We start from the raw sequence: 21,432 nt of genomic DNA on the forward strand, positions 1-21,432 counted from the left end.
CAGGCTACTTGATAAACATTAACAAGACAGAGGCAATGAGTTGGAATTGTACGACAAAACCTGCTTTCTCAAAGGAAAAATAAGATATTTAGGGATCACGCTAACTGAAGATCTGAATAAAATTCCCCAATTAAATTTAAACCTAGTAGTAAAAGAAATGAGAAGACTTCTTAAAGCATGGTCTGGTCTACCACTAAACTTTTTGGGCAAATCAAACGCAGTCAAAATGACCATCATCCCCAAATTCACATATCTTTTTAACACGATTCCGTTGGAGTTTAATAAAGCTGCCCTAAAGAAAATACAGGAAGAATTATCCACTTTTATTTGGTCGAAGAAGAGTACAAGAATTGCGTGGAACAAACTCAGAAGAAGGAAGAATCAAGGGGGCATAGCAAGTCCGGACATTATTGAATATTGCAGGGCTTTTCAGTTTAAAAACTTTAGAACGTTGCTAATGAAGCACGGTAATTTCCCGAACTTCCTTCAACACATTACAAATGGAGAAGACTATTTCCTTTTCAAGTTTGGCCATCCCAAATTCTTCAAGAAAGTAAAATTGAAGCTGTTAACTAATGCGGTCAAACTATGGACGCAATTTAGAACTATTCTAAGGATCCCATATTATAGCAATATGGCCCCAATTTGGGACTCTCCTGGAACACCAGAATGCCTTAAAGATGCATTATCCAGTATTCGGACACACAGGGGCATTTGAATATTAGATGTTCAAGGTCCCCACCCTCTGCCGTGCAGTTCCAGCAGGAGTCATCTTCCTTGATGTTGTGCAGGAAGAGTCTCCTAGGAGTCCAAAAAGCTTTGTGGAGAAGCCAGAATTTAGATTGGGATTTTGGGATTTACCCCTCCTTTGTTCCCGTTACACTTGCGTACTTGCTCTTGTTGATACCGGAACCATGCATGATTTCTGCTCACGCCTGTAATGCTTACTCATCTCTCTCAATAAAAAATTCTTGTGAAATAAAAGATGCATTATCCAGTATAATTAGACAAATAGGTCTTGAAAAATGGGGGCAACTGTTATGTGAAAATGAACTAATATCATGGGAACATCTGCAAACAATAACGGAAGGGAAAGTGTCGAAGTTTAAATATTACCAACTGAAAAGCTGGGCAAATACCATCCCAAAAGAGACAACAGACCCAGGAAACTTTGAAAAGGAAATGACTAAGGAATCCATAATAACAAAAGAAATATCAAAATGGTATTGGGCGTTAATTGAAGCTGGAGAAGAAGACCAATCAATATCTGAAAAAATATGGAGAAGAGAGTTTACTAACGAAAAGATTGACTTAAATATGAAGTGGAAAAAATCTTCGGAACTATGTTGGGAGTGTGTAAATCCAGCTGCCCTAAAAAGAAATCACCTGTTCTCAATACATAGAGCGTACTGGACTCCAAAGAGATTATCAAGCTTTAAAGGCGCATCAATAAAATCTTGCAGTAAATGTGGTGAAGAAAAGGCAGATGACACCCATATGTTTCATCACTGCCCGGCACTTGCGCATTTTTGGCAGGAGATTGGTAAGACACTCTCGGCTCTAATGAGAACCCCAATAACTGTAAGTACTTCTTTAATCATTTTTGGGATCGCATTAAATACCATTAGATTAAGTAAACTTCAGGAAAAATTAATGTTTGCACTGATATTATTGGCACGTAGAGAGATCTGTATAAACTGGATAAAATCGACACCTCCGTCTTATGAGGACTGGTTAAACTCTGTAATTAGGGTATGTAGGTTGGATAGGAAAGGGAATAGTACTAAAAGAATGCAGTTTTGGGAGATATGGGTAAAAATTTTTACCCCGGAATGACTATTTAGGCTCTTTTTTGTGCGCTTTGGCCAGCTTCTCTTTTTTTCCCCCCTTTCCTTTTTCTATTCTTTTTTCTTTTTTTTTTTTCTTTTTGTTTACCAATGATTAAAGCAGAGACAATAATTTCCTGGCAGGTCTGGATTCCTGCCGAGTAGCTCAAGGGCTAGCTCATCACAGAACGCTGGAATTATTGTGTTGGATAAAGGTAAAGAGGAGAACCTTGACAGGTCTTGAGAAACAGCTGGGAAACTCCCCCTAGGATACGCAACAGAATTCCGGGGCAGTGAAGGTTTACAATTCGAACAGACCGTCAATTTCCCCCCGAACACCTTATTATTCACATTCTTATCGCAATATGAGGTTACAAAAAAAAAAAAAAAAAACAATACAGAGTCTCTCTTCACAGCTTCATCAATGTCGCCCAGACTTAGTGCTTTAGGGCAAGCATTTTGTGATATCATGTTGACATAGTCCTCTACTGTGTTGACGCCGTTGGCAGTGGAGTCAGCTGTTGAGGTAGGGTGATGGGAGAGAAAGTCTACGGGGTTCTTTCCCCCCGGTCAATATACTACTTCCATTCTGTAGTGTTGTAGTTGGATAGCCCACCTCTCAATCTATGGTGGTGGATGTGGGGCTGATCCTTAAAACAACAGGACAAGAGGCTGGTGGTCTGTAAAAACTTTGAAGGGCCAGCCACTCAGGTACAGCAGAAAATGTCTGCACATTCACTTGAGTTCCAGGGTTTCCCTTTCAATCTGGGCATAGTGTGTTTCAGTGCTTTATTAGCGAATGCTAGCATTGCCCATCTGCCAGGTTCGAGTTCCTGAGTGAGGACTGCTTTTAACCCCATTGGGCTTGTGTCCACCAGCAGGTCTGTTGGTTTCACAGTGGTTCTGCTAGGGTCACCAGGCTTGGGATAAATCTACCACAATATGTGGCCAAGTTGAGGAAGCTGCATAATTATGATACTGTTGTAGGTGCCTGGGCTTGCTTGATGGCCTGTGATTTGCATAGGTTGACTTGTACCCCGTCTTGGTTGAACACAGACGAAGAACTTGATGGATGGTTGGAAGAACAAGCACTTCTCTTTGTGCAATGTGATGCCATGCTCCCAAAGGCACTTCAGTGTGGCTCGTAGGGGCTTGTGGTATTCAGCAGTCATCACTAGATGGATGAGGATGTCATCACTGATGCTCATAATGCCTTGCAGTCCAGATAGTATCTGCCTTATCGCATTCTGAAAAACTTCAGCTGCTGATATGTCAAAGTTTAATCAGCTGAGACCTATGCAGGTAAGAGCGGTGGAGCAGTGGGGCTGGGTTGGGGGGGATTCGACAGACAACCACAAAAGAAAATTAAATAAATAATTAATTTTTCCTTGTCATCCTCTGTCGAAATCTCCCCCCACCCGGTCCCATCGCCCCACCGCTCTTACCTTCATGGGCCACAGCTGAGTTTAACCGCTTGTTCAGACACAGCCCCACGTCAGTCCTGAATGTTGTGATGTATCCGCTCTCTTTGGACAGGAGCAGCAGGTGGTTTCTTGCGTTCAAGTACAAATTTGAGCACCACCGTGAACTGTTCACATCAGCTATGCCATCATCCATGGTCGATGTTATGTGGCGTTCTCGTTTGATGGCAGGGTTCGGGAGGTGCATATCAATGCAGAGGTGTATTCTTCCAGGTTGCTTCGGCTCCTGCTCAACCAGATGCCGGCAATTGAAGGCGATTCTGTGGTGGCACAGTGCCATTAGTGTGACGGAAGGCTCGATGTGTAGCTTGGCTGGTGCAGCCTTTAAACATCCTAGTTCACTGATCAGTCTAGGAAATTGGTCCAGTAGATTATCAATCTGAAATGCCTTCACATTTATGGCAATGACACGAAACCCAAGTCTTCTGTGGTGTGGCTCCCTACTAGCATGTTGACCTCTTTATCTTTTACGTGGAACATCATTGTGACTTCTTGGTCATTGGATTTTACTTGCACCCTCATGCGTCCTCATAGAGGCAGTGGTGATTGGCTTCCATATGTGACGCTCTTGGTGATTCAGGAGGTGAGTGTCGGCCTGGGTTCAAGACAATTGTACTGCTGGACCATCAAGGCATTAACTCATGCTCCTGTATCAATGACAGCTTTGACTTCAAGTCTGGCTATACGGAGGACACATGTGGGTTGCGTTCTCTGGTGACATTTCAGCTCCCACATGAATAAAATGAGGAGGGGCTCCTCTTCCTCATCATTCAGGGATGAATCTTCTAGCTGTCGATTTTGTCGTTGTGAGGGTTTAGATGCGTCCGGCAGTGCTAGATTGGTCAAGTACGGCTACTGCACTGGCCTCATTGATGTTCTACCCCCTCGGGAGCTTCTGTTCTTGGTTTCTCTCCTTCAAACAGATGCAAAGTGGTGACTTATTCCACAATTGGCCTTGTGGGGGGGGGGGGGGGCAGTTGCCAATTGAGTGTTCTTTGCAGCCGCAGTATCCACATGGAGGCCCGTGGCAGGAGGTCCACATGTCTTGGTGGTATCGTTTTTATTTTTCATGCAGATGGCGTCAGCCCACTTCATCTTGATGATGGGGGTCTTTTCTGGTGCTTGGGTGATGGCTATGTCCATCTAATTTTCCCTTGCAGGGGAGAGATCGTAACATCGTGCTAGGATTAGGATGTCACCTAAATTACTGTTGGGTTGTCTCAGGAGGAGGCCTCGCAGAGTCTTGTTATGGCACCCTTGGATTATTTGGGCCCTGATCTCCCTTAATTGATCATCTGCTGTACCGGTGCTGGCCAGCTCATTCAGTCTTGCATGAAAAGCATTGATTGACTCCCCTTTGTGTTGTTGGGCTTGGCGGAGTTTGAATTGCTTAAAGTCAGGGTTCAATTGCAGATCAAAATGAGAGTTAGCACTCAACAGCAGTATCATAGTCAGTCGCAGGGCCGGTGTTGGGCAAATGTTCAAACAATTTGTATATTTCTTCCCCTGCGTAGTAAAGTAACAGAGACCTTTGGATTGTGCCGCCCCTCTCTTGTGTAGCAACAAAGTTGTTGTCTGGCTACCCTATCCAGGTTTTACATTAGGGGGACTGTCACTGGGTCAGCAAGTTCGCTAAAGGGCGGCAGTACTCCTGTAAGTGCATGTTGCTAAGAGAATTGCCTTTGAGGTGGTGCCGGATTTGCATCTGCAGGCATGGTAGGGGCTGCAGGGGTGATATGTGTAGTAGACTATTTTTATTGTAGTGTCTTCCTTGCAGTGTGCAGTATTGCAGGTGCCAGTGCGTATTTGTCTGTCCTCTCCCGTTCCAAGATTGTCCTTTCAAGTTTTGAGCAATCTTCGCTTACCCCATTTGTTGTGGTCAAGGTTCCCTTGCACTCCTTAACACCTCTTCCAGTCAGCTGGGGGCAGCCCAAGGGCTGATGACCTGTGGAAGGTTTATGGACCCAGAGCAAGGAAGCAGGCCAGGGTGGCAGGTAAGGAAAACTGCAGTGTCGGGCCTGGTAGAAATCAGCATGGGGAGGGAGAGACAGGAGCTGCGATGTCACTCCATAGTCCATGTAGCAGCAAACCGGCCTGACCATCGAGCTTGCTGACGGGCTTGCAGACTTCATCACAGGCCAGAATGGCACAACGGCCACAGGCAGAGATCGCAGCAGGGAGGCAGCATTCAGGCCGGCCACAGAGCTGGCGGTGGCCACCAGAAAGCAGAGGCTGGGCCGCACACAGCCCCTGGATAAAGGTGGCACGCGGCAGGCGGGGAAGGTGCCATAAGGCAGTAGCGACTCCAAAGCATGAGAGGGGGTCCCCCTCATCACCAAGGTTACAGTGTACCCTTGGGATAAAAGAGGGTCCCAATGATAAGGCCTGCACTGCAACCTCAGCTCACAGAACGTACATGCATACACAGGTTTGTAGTGCGAAAGTCAGACCACATGCAGTTTATGCCCATTTATGATATAGCCTCTGGCCACGCCAGGCCCGATGATGTATTTGGTGCACATCCGGGTGAGGGGAGTTTGAGTGAGTCACTACAAGCCCTAGACTGTCAAGACAGACAATACAATATGACGAAATTGTGTAGTGAAACAGGTCAAGCTAGTTTTTCTTGAAGTCAGCTCAAGCCTGGGATTATCTACCCTACTGACCAGGAAGAAAGATAATTTGTTAGCATTTTGAAGATTGTAATTATTTCTTGGCAGCTAGCAATTGAAACTCTTCCATCTCGAACTCAATTCACAAAGGCACTTTCAATTGTGAACGTGTGTTTACAGCCAAACATGGCTTCAATTATGCCTACCAGAAAATCACAGATGTAAATGGTTTTACTACAGTCACAAGTAAATATAATAATGCAGGAGTAAACTCCATACACGGATGAGGAGCGAATTGAACAAAGAATAGTTTGCTGTGCATGTATGTGAACGACCATCAACTAATGAGAGTGTGGCCATTATCACATTGTGATCAATGCCTCTCCTGTCCTGAAAGTAGTAAGAGTTTTACTCCAGCAAAGTAATGGTGTCCTCCCTTTACAGGATGGGAAAGGGAACGGCTCACCTCCAACCTTCTAGTAGTTGAATTGGAAAGTGTTTTTAATATGGAAAAAGTGTTTTTCTCGTTAATTAAAAAATGTAAAAAGTGTGTTTGCACATTAGGCCGTATTTCCTCAGTGCATAATTGTAAACAAGGTACAATTATACATTGGGAAATGGGAGCCCGGGGAACATGTCACATGGCATTCCCCACAGTACGCCTAGAAACCTGCACCTGGTGCAGTTTGTCAGGTGTATTACTGTGAATTGTGTGAATTGCTAAAGTAGTAAATCTGCACAACTTGTAGGAGTACGACTACAGGTGCAAATGTACTACCTTCCTTAAAAAAATCAGGCTCCCTAGCTTTAGAAAAGAGTTGAAACCTTCCTTTTGTGCCTTTCCTTGTTAGCGTTTACTTCCCTCTTAGCTGACCTCTTTAGAGCTGGGCCACCATATAGGCATCAGTTGTGACTTCCAAATCTATTTTGCTCATTCATTCTCGAAACAAATTTAAGACCAAACAGGGGCATATCATCAAGGGCCAGGAGTTAAAATATCCCCGCTTTTGCGTCTGTTTTTGGACAAAAAGCAGCAATACTTTTAACGCCCTAGAAACCTGGGCACGCTAACGAGTGAATCCGTGTTGTAGTGCCCATTATCTTTTCGCCTGGCCTCGAGGCGCTAATGAGATGTGAGGTAGGCGTTCCTGTGTGAAATACACATGAAATACAGCAAAATTAGTCGCTAACAGAGGTTCTCCCTATCAGCAAGGAAATCCCTAACCAGCCTAGCGACATTTAAACAAGTGCTAACCGGCTACATCGCAGGTTTCTTATGACGGCTAATTTTCTGACTTGGCTATGGTTATAATGCGAGGTGGATTATTATGCTGAGTCCACATCTCCCTATCAGCAATGTTTTTGTCTAACTTTTTTTTTATTGCAGGTAATCCTGCGATATTTCCCTTTATCGCCGATATTGCCTGAATTTCTATCGCCTCGGCGATGCGCGTTGCCGATTTTCTGCACGCTAAACGCGGCCATCGATAATTATCGCTGGCCGCTGATGATATTCCCCTTACTTTTATTTTTGCATTTCTCTGCCTATTTCTAAGTCTGCACTAGAATGACCTATTGGGTTGTAGCAGTTTAGTACCAGTGAACAGAATATTATGGGTTGAAAGGAATCTTCACTCCTTCATTTTGAGGGTCTGGTAACACCATGGTGTTCTTTGAGAGCCTGCATTTAGTGTGGACATCTAACTTCATTCACTGGGATGTGATGGTCTCTGTTCATGTGGTGCAAGAATCGCATCTCTCTGAAGATTACAAATAATGGTCCATGTTTTTGCTAACTTGGCTTCCCTTCCTTTCACCTCATACTGGTAATGGGCAAAGTACCATGACAAAGTATATTCCAAAATGTCCTCATTCTTTATGACAACCTTGGTGCAGTGTGCTTCAAAATCCCCACTAAAGATTACTTTTCCCACTAAGTCTTCCTCCTCAAGTGCATCACAAAAAATTAATCTTTTCAAAACTGGAACCTCATTATGATTGACAGGGAGAAGAAATCAATTAACAAATGCTAAAGGCAGCCCGCCTTTTACAGGGACTAACATAACTGGGATCATTAGAAAACAAACTCAACACTGTTCTAAAAGAGTGTAAAACAAGTTATTAAGATTAGAAAACCATAATTCAAGTCCCCAATTAATTTACACTCAATTGAAGTTCTAGCAGCTGTATCAAATGATATGGCATCAATAACTCGTGATACTTGCAGGAGACTGTCAAATTGCAAAGGAACAGTAGAATATCAAATTCCTGATGTGCGCCTCTTGGAACCTGAACATTTCCATAAAATGAGATGCGCACAAGTATTGCCCAGCATGTTAGTGATATAGTCATTTTTTTTTGCTACAAATTCTACTTTCTGTTTAATAGTCCAGGGGGTCATGACTACTCCAAACCACCTTACTAATGAGAACTAGACCATACCAGGTGACGCTCTTCTTTCCCCTAAAGGAATTGCCATATTATTCCACATATCAGTCCTCGCCATTAGCCCTGGTCCAAATTTACAGGAAGTAAGCTTAGATGTGGGAGCCTGGCACCCCTGAAGGACTGTAATAAACTTTTTTACATTCAATCTTTTTGTGGAGTTAAGGTGGCATTGCACTCCCTTTCACCATGTTCCCGTCAATGCTTTAATGTTAATGTGAGTTATTGCTTCAATCGTAGCCCCGCCCCATCGTCATTAATCCTGACTCTTAAAATGTGGTTGTCCAGTATAGGGATGGCATCAATATGACCTATAATTTAATTCATAACTGATATGGTCACCTTAACTTTTGTAAGATCAGATCTTGGGAACTCCAAGGGGAACAACAGAGCCCACCTGAAAATGGCCTTCTGCATTTATGACTCAGAGTTTTGGATCATACTTGAAAATGTTAAATAATTTCGAGGTGTTAATATGTGGCACACACTCCCTGATAAGGAAAATATAACAAACATAGGCGGGCTGTGGGTCAAACAAAGACATATTTAGAAATCCTCGTGCATAATGGATTGTTGTCGTTGGTCTCTGAGCGGGAGAAATAAATAATGAGTAGCTCGAGGACAAAATGACTACCACTCCTCTTCAGGTCCATGGTTCATTTCGCCTTTCCTCATTTGTCCATTCATGGGGGCTGTCATGGGACGCCTCGAGCAGGGACCGGCAAATTGTCACTAAACAGTCTGTTTATACAGAGTCACAGCAATGTTCTTGTCTGTCCTTGTGTACAATGGCATGACTTCTGTACATGTCCATCAGGTGCAACCGAGCAACCCATTAGCTAATTATACGAGGGTGCGCTCTACCATATATTTTATAGACTGTGCAAGCAAATTCATGAGTTTGGAGATTTCCTAGAGTTGGAAAGCTGTTTCTTGGTGAGACATATTAATATTAAAGGGAAGGAAGGCGCAGTCACTATAATCTCTATCTCTGGACAGTATTTGAGCTGAAGTCCACGATTGGCACATGTTAATGGGATCACTGATGCCAGAACCAAGTAGATCGGGCAAAATCTCAGAGAAAAGAATTCTCACTTTTCATTTTTCAAATGGCAAATTTAATTCACTCTAAGCAAAGTGTTCCTTCCACCTTGTGCCCCTCTTTAAACGTACTCAGGATTATGAAATGTTCGAACTACGCATACAGGGCACTTTAGAACTAAAAAGGGTGTCCACTGGCCTATATAAGTTGAATGATCTCTTTATCCCCCTGTACAGCACTTATGTGCTCACTCTCACTCAAGTGCCTATAGCTTTTCTATTACCTCCAATGCTCTAATGCATGTGAGGCGCTTACAGTACGCTTACACCACTCCTAGAGACCAAAGTCCTGAAGTCTACAATCCACCTCCACATCGCAGATGTCTCATGCAAAGAGTAAAACACTCAAGACAACATGGAGGCACAAAAAGATCAGCACTCACCAACCTTGTTGTCTCTCCAGCTCAGCCTGTCCTAATTAGCATTAGCCAAAATGTTATGCATCAGTTTGGGACAGGTTTACAAAGGTTTCACGCTACTTTTATGACGCAGTCCCGACACTAACAGCCAGATTCATGAACGAAAAATCGGCTCGCAAAGGGCCAGATTCTCAGAATCTGGCCCTTTGCGAGCGCAATTTTTGCCTTTGGGATTGATCATCCCAAATGCAAAATTCGCTATGTGCGAAATCGCATATTTGCGAGGAATTGCATTTAAGGAATCTCTATTAGAGATTCCTTAAATGCAATTCATTAACCAATTTTAAATTGCGAATTCGCAATATTTGGCCGCTATTTACCACGAAGTCTGAGCGAAAAAATAGAAGAAAGCACTTTAGTGCATTTTTCTCAGTTGCATGTTACACACACACATGTCCTTTGGACATGTGTGTGTGCAACACCTGTGTACATTTGCATTTCAGGGGTGCTACAGGGTGTCCTTTGGACACCCCTGGCACCCTTGAAATCGCTATCTTATTTGCGATTAGCTAATTGCTAATCGCAAATAAGGAATACTCTCCATTCATTCCTATGGGCCTTTAGGCCCATAGGAATGAATGGGGAGTTATTCCTTATTTGCGATTAGCAATTTGCTAATCTCAAATAAGGAATGTGTAGGAATCGCAATTTATTTAGCGATTCCTACATGAATCCCGTTTTGCAAGTCCTTAATAGCGATTCCTTAATAATCGCTATTAAGGACTCGCAAAACGGCTCTTTCATGAATCTAACTGTAAATCCTTTACAGGATTTACAAACCAAGGCAATTTGCGTTGTTTGTTTTGTAAGGAAAAGTAAAGCAAACCAGCACAAAGCACCATTTTGCACTACTCTGTGTCAAGAGGGCGCGCCATGGGTGGTGCATGGGCGTTCCTTTGCAACCAACCATGATTTCTGATGTAAAACCCCGTCTAGTAACAGTAGTAGACAGGGTTGTGCGCCATAAAATTAAAACCAATTGAAAGCAGGCTTTAAAAAAGGAGTTATGCTTTTATGCACTATAAAGTACGCATTCAAAGGAGGAACATTTTAACATTACTCTAAGCATAGTATACTAGAAAGGCACCCTTCCAGTTCAAATCCTATTCTAGGCTCACACAAACACAATCGCACCAAGGTGCAAAGGTATGTGCATGGTGCTAGGCAGCCTGATTGTATGCCGTTGACAGAGAGAGAGGAGAGCGCCATATCTCTGAGACACAACCCAGAGCACCCGCTTTGGGCATTGCGCTTTGTTGAGTGAGCGGTACATACATCTGGCCCTATGTATCCTCAAGTGTCCTAAATGCATCATGCACCAATCGCTTGTCTCGCAACTCCAACAGTTGTGGCAAATTTTAGCAGATCTCAGCATCATCAACATGTAGTTAAATAAATGGAATGTACAGCATAATAATAGTATAGGCAGACAAAGTATACAAGCTGCAACAGTTGCCATATTCTCGTTTGAATCATCAACACCACACACAATTTATCTGCCTATTCCACTACCCTGCTCCACTATCTGTGAGTGTCCTGCTCTCCCACAAAGTGTGCATAAATACATGATTTATGTCAATGAAAGCATCAAGATTGTGCTGCAGTGTGTGCAGGTGATATACAAAAGTGCGACTTATTGGGTTATACATGTGTGTCTGCTATCGGCCTAACAAATGCCCTGCCTATCTTACTAAACCCTTGTGTTGCCCTTTTATCACGCACGGCGAAGCAAGCCACCTCAAGGGCTTTTTTTAAGCCAAGCAAAGTCACCTTGCATGGCTCTGTGTGCTTTAGTAAATCCAGAGTAATGCAAAGTTATGCAAATCACTGCCTTGCATTACTCTGAGTTCGGAAGGTGTTCCCCCCAAAGCATGGGTATTCCCAGCCACCCAGGATTTGGACGCAATCCCAGATTTACTGAAGTTTAACACCTAGGGTTTTGTCAAAATGGTATGCCTTCCCAACAGAGGAGTAACAAGGCAAAATATCTTCATTTCTCCTCGTTGTTTCCTCTGAGTGTAAGAATAGAAGAAAATACCTCTAAATATTGGTTGTATGCAGGAAGGTGTCCCTGCTGTACTCATGCATCTTTGTACCATGGCACAAGGTTGGCTGTGTTGACACTAGGCAGCACTCAAGCACGAGTGCAGGGAGAGAGCAGGAACACGTCCTGTCTTAGTAGATATGGCCCATTCCCATTGCTTAATTTGAACCAGTCATTTCTGGCACTTACTCATCAACTCCAGCACTTTTTATGAGCACCAGATAAGGGCTCATTCATTTAGGCACAGGAAGATTAAGATATTTGCCTAGAATCACAGGATGTTGAGCTGACTCCGAGACTCAAACCTGGTTCTTCAGCTTCTAAGTCAGCAGAACTGGCCATTATACCACATCCTTTTATGCCACATCCTCTCACCACTTTCATGGTTACTCGTTGGTTCTGTTTTAGGTGGCGTCAACAGGAGAAATGGGCTGGTGCAGGCTGCCTCCTGACAACAGCCCCGGCACTTATTTATTTACAAATTAACCACTGCATACTCGCTCTCTCGCAGTCACGCAGCACAGCGCTGTCTTGCCGCATTGTGTTGCATGACTTTTTGATGAATCTGCCTGTCAGTGTCTTCCCCTCCAGCATGGATTGGACTTCTGCAACACACCCTTTGAATACCATATTTTCTTTGCCATCTTCACATTCATTGGTACTGCTTTTGCTGCTGTATCGGTTTTGTTTCATCATTGTTGCTTCGTTTAAGTACTTCTGGCTGAATGCTTTTATCTTCAACTGAGACTGCTTTGGAGGAAAGCCTTTCGTTATAGATCAACACTAACACAAAATGAAAGCAAAATGTCATCTGCTCACCTGCTTTTTTGGCTTGTAAGGTTATTGTTTATGGAATCCAAAAATTCTTACCTTTTCGAACCTTTTATGGATTTTATTTTTCCTCTTTTGGCGAGGAAACTGTTCCTGCAATGGAGGTTTGGCACACTCCCCACCAAAGTATTCACCCATAAATGGTCCATAGGGGTGATAAACTTTGTCCTTGTTGTAAAACCCATGATGAAGATGATTTGCACATAATGTTTGTTTGCCACGCTTACCAGAGTCCCAGGAAGCGCTGGATAGCACCGATGTGCCGTAACCTGGGTTTTCGGGAGTACCTACAAGCATACAGGGTCATGAAAATCAATACCCTGGGACATATTGTCTTTGCTGTTTCAAAATTCCTAATGGCAGCATGGATAATAAGGAAGAAAATGTCCCCCTGAACTGGTGCTATCGTGCATTCCTTACCCCATGCAGACCCTCCAGACTTATTATATGTAAATACTGTGTAGTTTATGTACTGCATTTTACTGTGTAATATATGTACTGTATTTTATTGCATCTTTTATGGCCTATGTGGCCGAAATAAAGAATTTTTGGAATTAGTTATTGTTTAAATGCCCACAGGTAGAGATCAGATGAATGCAGGGTGTTGGCCCTGGCTGTTTGGTCCCTGCCCTAAGTGGTAAGTGCCTTTACGACCAGGAGTCGCGCTGTTAATAAATTGTTGCTTTGTACTGGAAGGTAATCAACTCAGTTGATTGCATTTTCTTGATTGATGTGCATGTAACTGACTACATTTTCAGCAAGTCGCCCAAGGTTAACATTACATCAGTTTTGTACCGATCCTTTTCCCTCCTTAGGGTCCCTAGGCAAATTGTATTTAATAACATATAATGTCTAATGTTAGGGTGTCCTATCCTTGCAAAAACTCTGTTGTAGGTTCTGCACTACCTTTCTTTGTTGATTTTTTTCAAATTAAATAAGAGTTCGTTCTTGTAAATAAAAATTTAAATGCGCAGGCAGATAGCACATGTAAGGTTATACAATTTTAGCAAAACCTGCCTCGTGCATCCTCGTTTAACGATCAAGAAAGCTTGAAATTGAACTTGGGGGAATGTCATAGAGGTAAAAACGCAATGCTTGCCCAACCAGTAACAGGATTACAAGAGCAGAGGGGTGAGAGGCACCGCCAGCCGCAAGAGATAAAACAGAAGAATGCACAAGTGATTTAACAAATGTAGATTAATTACGCTGTAAGAATCTTGGCACTTTGTAGTAAATCAGGATGAATACAGGATCACTCCTCCTTCAAAACGTGAATGCAACCGAGGGAAAACATATGTCTCTGCAAAGCTTTTCACTTCTCTGTCCACCGGTAAAAACAATGAAGCCCTATTTTTTTTTTTTAATAATTCAGGTCACCAAGGACGGTCAGAAAAATCTTGGACACATTTAGTGGGTCTTAGGGGCATCCTAAGACCCACTTCAGAACTTCAGAAATGCAGGGCTGCACCATATGTGTGCCACACCGAGAAGTTGCAAAACGGCATTTAAAAAAAAAAGATTGTTTATGTGTAGGAAGGGAGACCTTCCTGTACATAAACAATCTTTGGCCTTTTTCTATTTTCATGTGTGCTGCACAACGTAACACACATGAAAACAGCAAAAAAAAAAAACGAGGAAACGCCATGGTTAGACAAGATTTTCCTGGGTATTCATCCTGGCGCTGCCTCCTATTTACGCCACCCTTGTAAATAGGGGCAGCGTCAGAATCAATGGGTGTTGTGGTGGAACGCCCACCGCAACACCCACTGCCCACCCTTTCACGCTAAACATAACGTGAAAGGGGGCTTATTTACAAGGCAGCATTAAGCCACATTAAGTGGCTTAACGCTGCCTTGTAAATAAGGCGAAGCCCCTTTCGCCACAGGGACAACGTAAAAAGTGACGTTCCCGTGGCGTTAGGGGCTTGTAAATATGCCCCTTAGTGCGTCAAAGCAGGTGCTGGGCTCCTGGAATAGTGAAGGGATTTTCACAGCTCCAGGTGTTATAGCATTTTACTTGATGAATAGTGGTTCTCAGCCTGTGATACGGGGACCCCTAGGGGGCCCTCAAGGCCTCCTTAGGGGTTCCTCGGATTTATAAAATAAATTACTTGACAGATGTTAACCGCTTGTGGACCCCGATCCTAGAACTTTTGGATGGTTAGCTACTGCTTACTCACATTCCTGGGCAGCCCATCGGTGAGTACTAGTCCACCCATTGCTCCTTGTAGCCACTCCTGCCATTACTTCTACTGGTCCTGTCATGATTCATTCCTTTCCCTCCCACAGGGCCCATCATTGTTTTCCTCCTGTTGATCCCCCTTCTGAGCCCTTGGACCCCTCCGATCCTTCGCCATCAACGTGTGATTTTACTATACAGTTTCTTTTCCCTTATCAGGTATTCTTTTAGTACCATACCAGCAGATTCTCTTTTTTTTATCTACTTGCCTTGCCTGTTCCCTACCTCACTCTCTTTTCCTTATTTCCTTTTTGTACAGCACTATCCAAAAGGAAACCTGGTCCTGATGATGACCCTAACTTGTGACGGGTCAAACCACCGTTGACTTTCCAGCGCAACTTTTGGTTATAAGCTCTAGTTCACAAAAATGCTAAACTCCCTGTAAACCTTTGTAAATACCTACCTGAGAACATTAAGTACGTTGTAAATACTTTCACCATTGTTCACTTTGCGCTGTTCACCCTTGTGTGTCACGTGCACTTATGTGCGCAAAGTTTTGTCTGGTAACTCCCACATTCACTGTCAACAGTGCTGATACTACTGTTTTCAATCTATTTGTTCTAAATATAATGTGCCTTTGGCGCATCTTTGAAACTTTGGGTCTACCTGCTTGTTCCTTTTGCAACTAAATGTGCATGTTTATTTACTAGCCTATAAAATAACACCTTTTGAGATATTGTTTTTTGTTACACACAATTACCACCCAGATCTCAACTGGGTTTATGGGTGTACTATTGTTTAATCCGAATCACTGACAGAATATCGACTACAGAAATATCGACGTCAAAAATATCGGAGCGAAATATCGATTTCAACAATATTTAAGTCCTATCTACATTATGGTAACTACAAAAATATAGAAAAAAAATATTGTTGTAAAAAATATCATTGTTATATATATAGTTTTTTTAAATGTTTAAAAAATAATGTAAAATAAAGTAAATAATACATTTACTTACAACAAACATAGTTACAAATATTTTAAAATGTTCAAAATTATAACTAATACATATAATGTAAAAATAAATTAAACATATAAATATACAATATAATATATATACTTACTTATTATTACTTAAAAACATTTTATCAATTATAAATACATACATACACATACAACAATAATATAACAAATATATTAAAAATATATATAACAAAATAAAAAAAAACAAAATAAAAAAATATGCACTACATTAACTAAAACAGTAAATATTGGATAGCCTAGGGGTAAAAATTGCTATTCCCACTCCAGAGAGTGCATCAGTAGGGAAAGTGTTGGATAGAGTAGAAGTAAAAATTACTATTCCTACTCCAGGGAGTGCAACAGTAGAGAAAGCGTTGGATAGCGTAGGGGTAAACATTGCTACTCCCACTCCAGAGAGTGCAACAGTATGGAAAGGTTTGGATAGCATAGCTGTAAAAATTACTATTCCTACTCCAGAGAGTGCAACAGTAGGGAAAGTGTTGGATAGCGTATGCGTTAAAATTACTATTCCCACTCCAATAAGTGCAACAGTAGGGCATGTGTTGGATAGCATAGGGGTAAAAATTACTATTCCCACTCCAATGAGTGCAACAGTAGAGAAAGTGTTGGTTAGCGTAGAAGTAAAATTACTATTCCCTCTCCAGTGAGTGCTACAGTAGGGAAAGTGTTGGATAGCTTAGGGGTAAAAATAACATACCAATAATAATTTTTTTTTTTTAATAATTAATGATTTAATATTTAAATAACAATAAATTAATGATCAATACCATTAAATTATTAATAAAACATTATTACCAATTAATAATTAATTAACAATTGAATTAATGATAAATACCAGCAAATTATAAAACATGTATTACCAATTAAAACTTAATTATAAATACATTAATTTCCAATACCAAAAAATAATAATTATTAAAAAGTAATACCAATTAATAATTACTTAACAATAAATTATTAATAAATACCCAAAAATAATAATTAAAAAATACCAATTAATAATTCATGAACAATAAATTAATGTTCAAACCCCAAAAATATTAATTATGAAAAATGTATTACCAATTCATAATTAATTAACAATAAATGAATTATCAATACCGAACAATACAATTAATAATTACTTAATTATAATTACATTAGTTTCCACCCTATTCCCCTCTAAACTCACAACACACTCCAATAATAAATTAATACACTTAATATAATCACCAATTAATCAATTAATAATGAATTACCAATTAATACAACGTAATTACCAATTAATAATTATTAACAATAAATTGATTACCAATACAAATAAATAAACATAAATAATTTCTTAGTTACAATTAAATTACTTCCCACCCTATTCCCCTATAAACCCAAAACCCACTACAGAACCAAAACGCAAAATTTACTTAAAAATAATTCCTAATTCCTAATTTTTAAAAATGTAATTACTATACTTAAATTACTTCCCATCCTATTCCCCTATAAAACCACAAACCGCAAAATTTACTTAAAAATAATTCCTAATTCCTAATTTTAAAAAATGTAATTACTATACTTAAATTACTTCCCATCCTATTCCCCTATGATACTAAAACGCATAATTTACTTAAAAAAACATTACTAATTTTTGTTATACACATATTCAAAAACCAGTACAATACTTAACAAAAAATATAAACACAAACATATAAAATACATAATATAATACATAACACTAATACCAATATCGATATTAGTAACACCAATATTTTTGCTATCGATATTACTAATTTCGATATTAACAAAAACAATATTTCTTACCTTCAGGTCGATATTCTGGTAGTCGATATTCTTGATTTTGATATTCTGTCCCTATGATATTTACAACTCAATATTACTGTAGGTCGATATTTAAAACTCAATATTTATTTATTCCTATACTGTAAGAACATTGACGTGATGTTGTGGTCTATGTTTTGGTATAGTGCATCATTCACCAATTGGTTGGCGTTTTTTTTTGAGGGAGCATGAAACCATAAAAATGCTTTAATTTAGTGGCGTAACCAGTGTGTCATGCGCCCTAGTGCAAGGAAGCAAAGGGCCATCCTGGGTGCTGTTTTGAACAGTGAAATACAGCAATGATCAAGATCAGAAGGCCCTTTAGGCCTCTGGACCTTTGTGCAACTGCATCTGCTGTACCAATGGAAGCTACGCTCCTCCTTCAATTTGAAATATTAGAGTTTGCACAACACATATGTAATTCTGTCCTTCAGTCCTGTTTGTTAACTGGATAGCGAAAAAGAGAATGTGCTTGTGTACCCACCAGCTACATTGTCTTTGCCACTGAGTATTAAATATTGTCAAGGCAAACCTTCTGACACTTAATGGGTAAAAGGCCTGAATATTAACAGGATATGTAGATATCAGTGCAGTAAGCACCAAAACCTATGTTATATTCTCCATTATCACAGAAAAACAATATTTTTTCCTATTTAGTAAATCTGATAAATACCAGTCACCTGGGTGTCAGTATTTATTGGGTGCAATAACTATTGCACCAGTTCCGAGGTAGTCGTAATCCAGACCTCAAACTACAATTGCAAATAGGCATTGTGAATCACTGCTAGCAGCCGGGGGTTATGTTCGACAAAAGCTAGAAAATATTCAACTAATGAACAAAAATAGCACCACACCAGTGATGGTGTCTAAAACTTTATACAAAGTTATATCTTTGCGGAATTACAACAACTTCTGTCCCAACAAATGATCACTCTGCTGGGGAAAGGGCTTGGGTCATATGCGGAATGCAGGACATTAGAGAGGTGGTTCTTAACCTGTGGTCCGAGGAACCCTGTGAGTAGGCAAGGCCTACTCAGGGAGTCTGTGACTTTTTTTTACAAAATTAAATAATATCAAAATGTATTAATTAAAATCAATACAGGGAACCAGGAACCTGACCTGGTTCCCAACATTACCATGTTGTCCTTGTGAAGGAGGATAGCACCAATCAACAAAGCACTTTATGCTCTTTTGCACCTTATTCTCTTCTCTCAGGTCACGGTTTACATGCCCTATTTTTAGTGGTAGATTTTTTTAACAATCATCAGGAGGGATTGTGTTTCCTCGAACATTTGGAGCCCCAATCAATATGTTGTTCAGAACTGAATTGTATTAGCCAAGCACTGAAATTGAGAAGGAGGTACGCATTATAGTTGAAGATATTTGAGCGTTTTAAAACTTGCAAGTAATTTTATATGTGAGTTTTAAAAATTAATATAATATTCTGTGATTTAGGTTACTTTTATACTATATCTAAGTATTCTCATCTTTATTTTTAAATATGGGGATACAGTTGATCAATAATACAGTTCTTTTGTGATTTGATTGTTTTGGCTTTGTTTATTATTGTGCTAATATGGTCTATGTGGACCATAAAATGAAGACCAGTTTGATGAAGATGATGATGAAAATCAATACAGTATATACAAGTAAATAAGCAAAAAATTAAAACTTTTTTTTATATTTGATTATGAAATAAACAAAATATTTCAATATTTGCTCTCACCAGGTTCTGTTACCCATAATCCCTTGTAAACCTTAAACTTTGCATAAAACAAAACAAATTTTCCTCACATTTCTGTGGTGGAAAGTTCTGGAATCAGCGTTGATCCACAAAACTCCACATAGCCTGCATTTCCCAAAGTCTTCCGAGAAAAATGGTACCTCACTTGTGTGGGTAGGCCTAGTGCCTGCAACTGGAAACGGCCTGAAACGCAACGTGAACACCACATTTTCACAGTGAAAACTGACCCTTTTTCTGCTGAGTGCCTAGTTGAAGATTTTGAACCCTAGATCTGCCGGCACCTAGCGAAACCTAGCAAACCTATTCCTTTTTTAAAACTAGGCACCCAGGGGAACTTGTCTGGCTGTCACCAGGTTCTGTTACCCAGAATCCCTTGCAAACCTCAAAAATTATATTTAAAAAAACACATTTTCCTCACATTTCTGTGGTGGAAAGTTCTGGAATCGGTGGGTCCACAAAATTTCACCCAGCCTGCATTCCCTAAAGTCTTCCGAGAAAAATGGTACCTCACTTGTGTGGGTGGGTCAAGTTCCCGCTACAGGCAAGGACCCCAAAACCTATAGAGGCAACTTCAAAATTACCTATCACAAATCAACCTGGTTTTGCAAGGGAGGGTCCCATGAGGTTTTGGCCCCAGTCTCGGCGATTATCTATGGAAGCCGAGCAAACCCACACATTTCTGAAAACTAGATACCCTGGGGAGTCCAGCAATGTATGGCTTGCGTGGGTCACCCAACATTTCCCTACCGAGAATCCTCTGCAAACCTCAAATTTAGCTGCAAACATAACTATTTTCTCAAATTTCTGTGTGAGAAAGTTCTGGAATCTGTGTGGATCCACAAATTTCCTTCTACACAGCATATACCCAGGTCTCCAGATAAAAATGGTACCTCACTCACGTGGGTGGGGCAGTTACCCCCGACAGGCAAGGGCCCCAAACCTATTGAGGCGACATAAAAATTACCTATCACAAAACAACCTGGTTTTGCAGGGGGGGTCCCATGAGTTTTTGGCCCTGGCTCGGAGTCCACCTAGGGAAACCTACCAAGCTCACACATTTCTGAAAGGACATCTGGGGGAGTCCAGCAAGGTATGGCTTTCGTGGGTCCCCCAATATTTCCCTACCCAGAACCCCCGGAAAACCTTACATTTTGTTGAAAAAAATCTATTTTTTCTCACATTTCTGTGTGGGAAAGTTGTAGGATCCCCGGGCTGACACAAATTTCCTACCACCCAGCGTTCCCCAGGTCTCCGAATAACAATGGTACCTCACTTGTGTGGGTAGGCATAGTGGCTGCAACAGGAAATGGCCAAATCGTACTGTGGAGACTGTAAAATTACCTATAACAAAACAACCTGGTTTTGGGGGGTCACCTGGGGGTTTGGCTCTGGGCTCACCTCCATCTAGGGAAACCTACCAAACCCATACATTTCTTAAAACTAGACACCCTGGTGAGTCCAATGAGGCATAGCTTGTGTTGATCCCCCAACGTTTCCCTACCCAGAATCCCCTACAAACCTCAAATTTAGCTGATAAAAATGTTCCACATACTTTTGCTTCAAATCACCATAGCAGCACAAATGTCCTACCCCACAGCATTCTCCTTAGTGTCCCAAGTAAAATGTTACCTCAATTGTGTGGGTGTCCAATGCAGAATTGGCTAAAAACTTTTTTTTAAAAGAAATTGGCGCTTAGAATTCTCTGTGCTATACCCTTATTCCCTATGCTTTGGGCTCTTCCCAGTCACAGGCCCTTGCCACGCCCACACAAGTAAGGTATAATTTTACTTGGGAGACTGAGGGGAATGCTGTGGGGTAGGACATTTGTGCCGGCATGGTGATTCCACCCAAACATATGTGGAAAATGTGTTTTTTTGAGATAACTTGAGGTTTG

Source organism: Lissotriton vulgaris, chromosome 10, assembly GCF_964263255.1.
Source record: "Lissotriton vulgaris chromosome 10, aLisVul1.2, whole genome shotgun sequence".
NCBI classification, from domain to species: Eukaryota; Metazoa; Chordata; class Amphibia; order Caudata; family Salamandridae; genus Lissotriton; species Lissotriton vulgaris.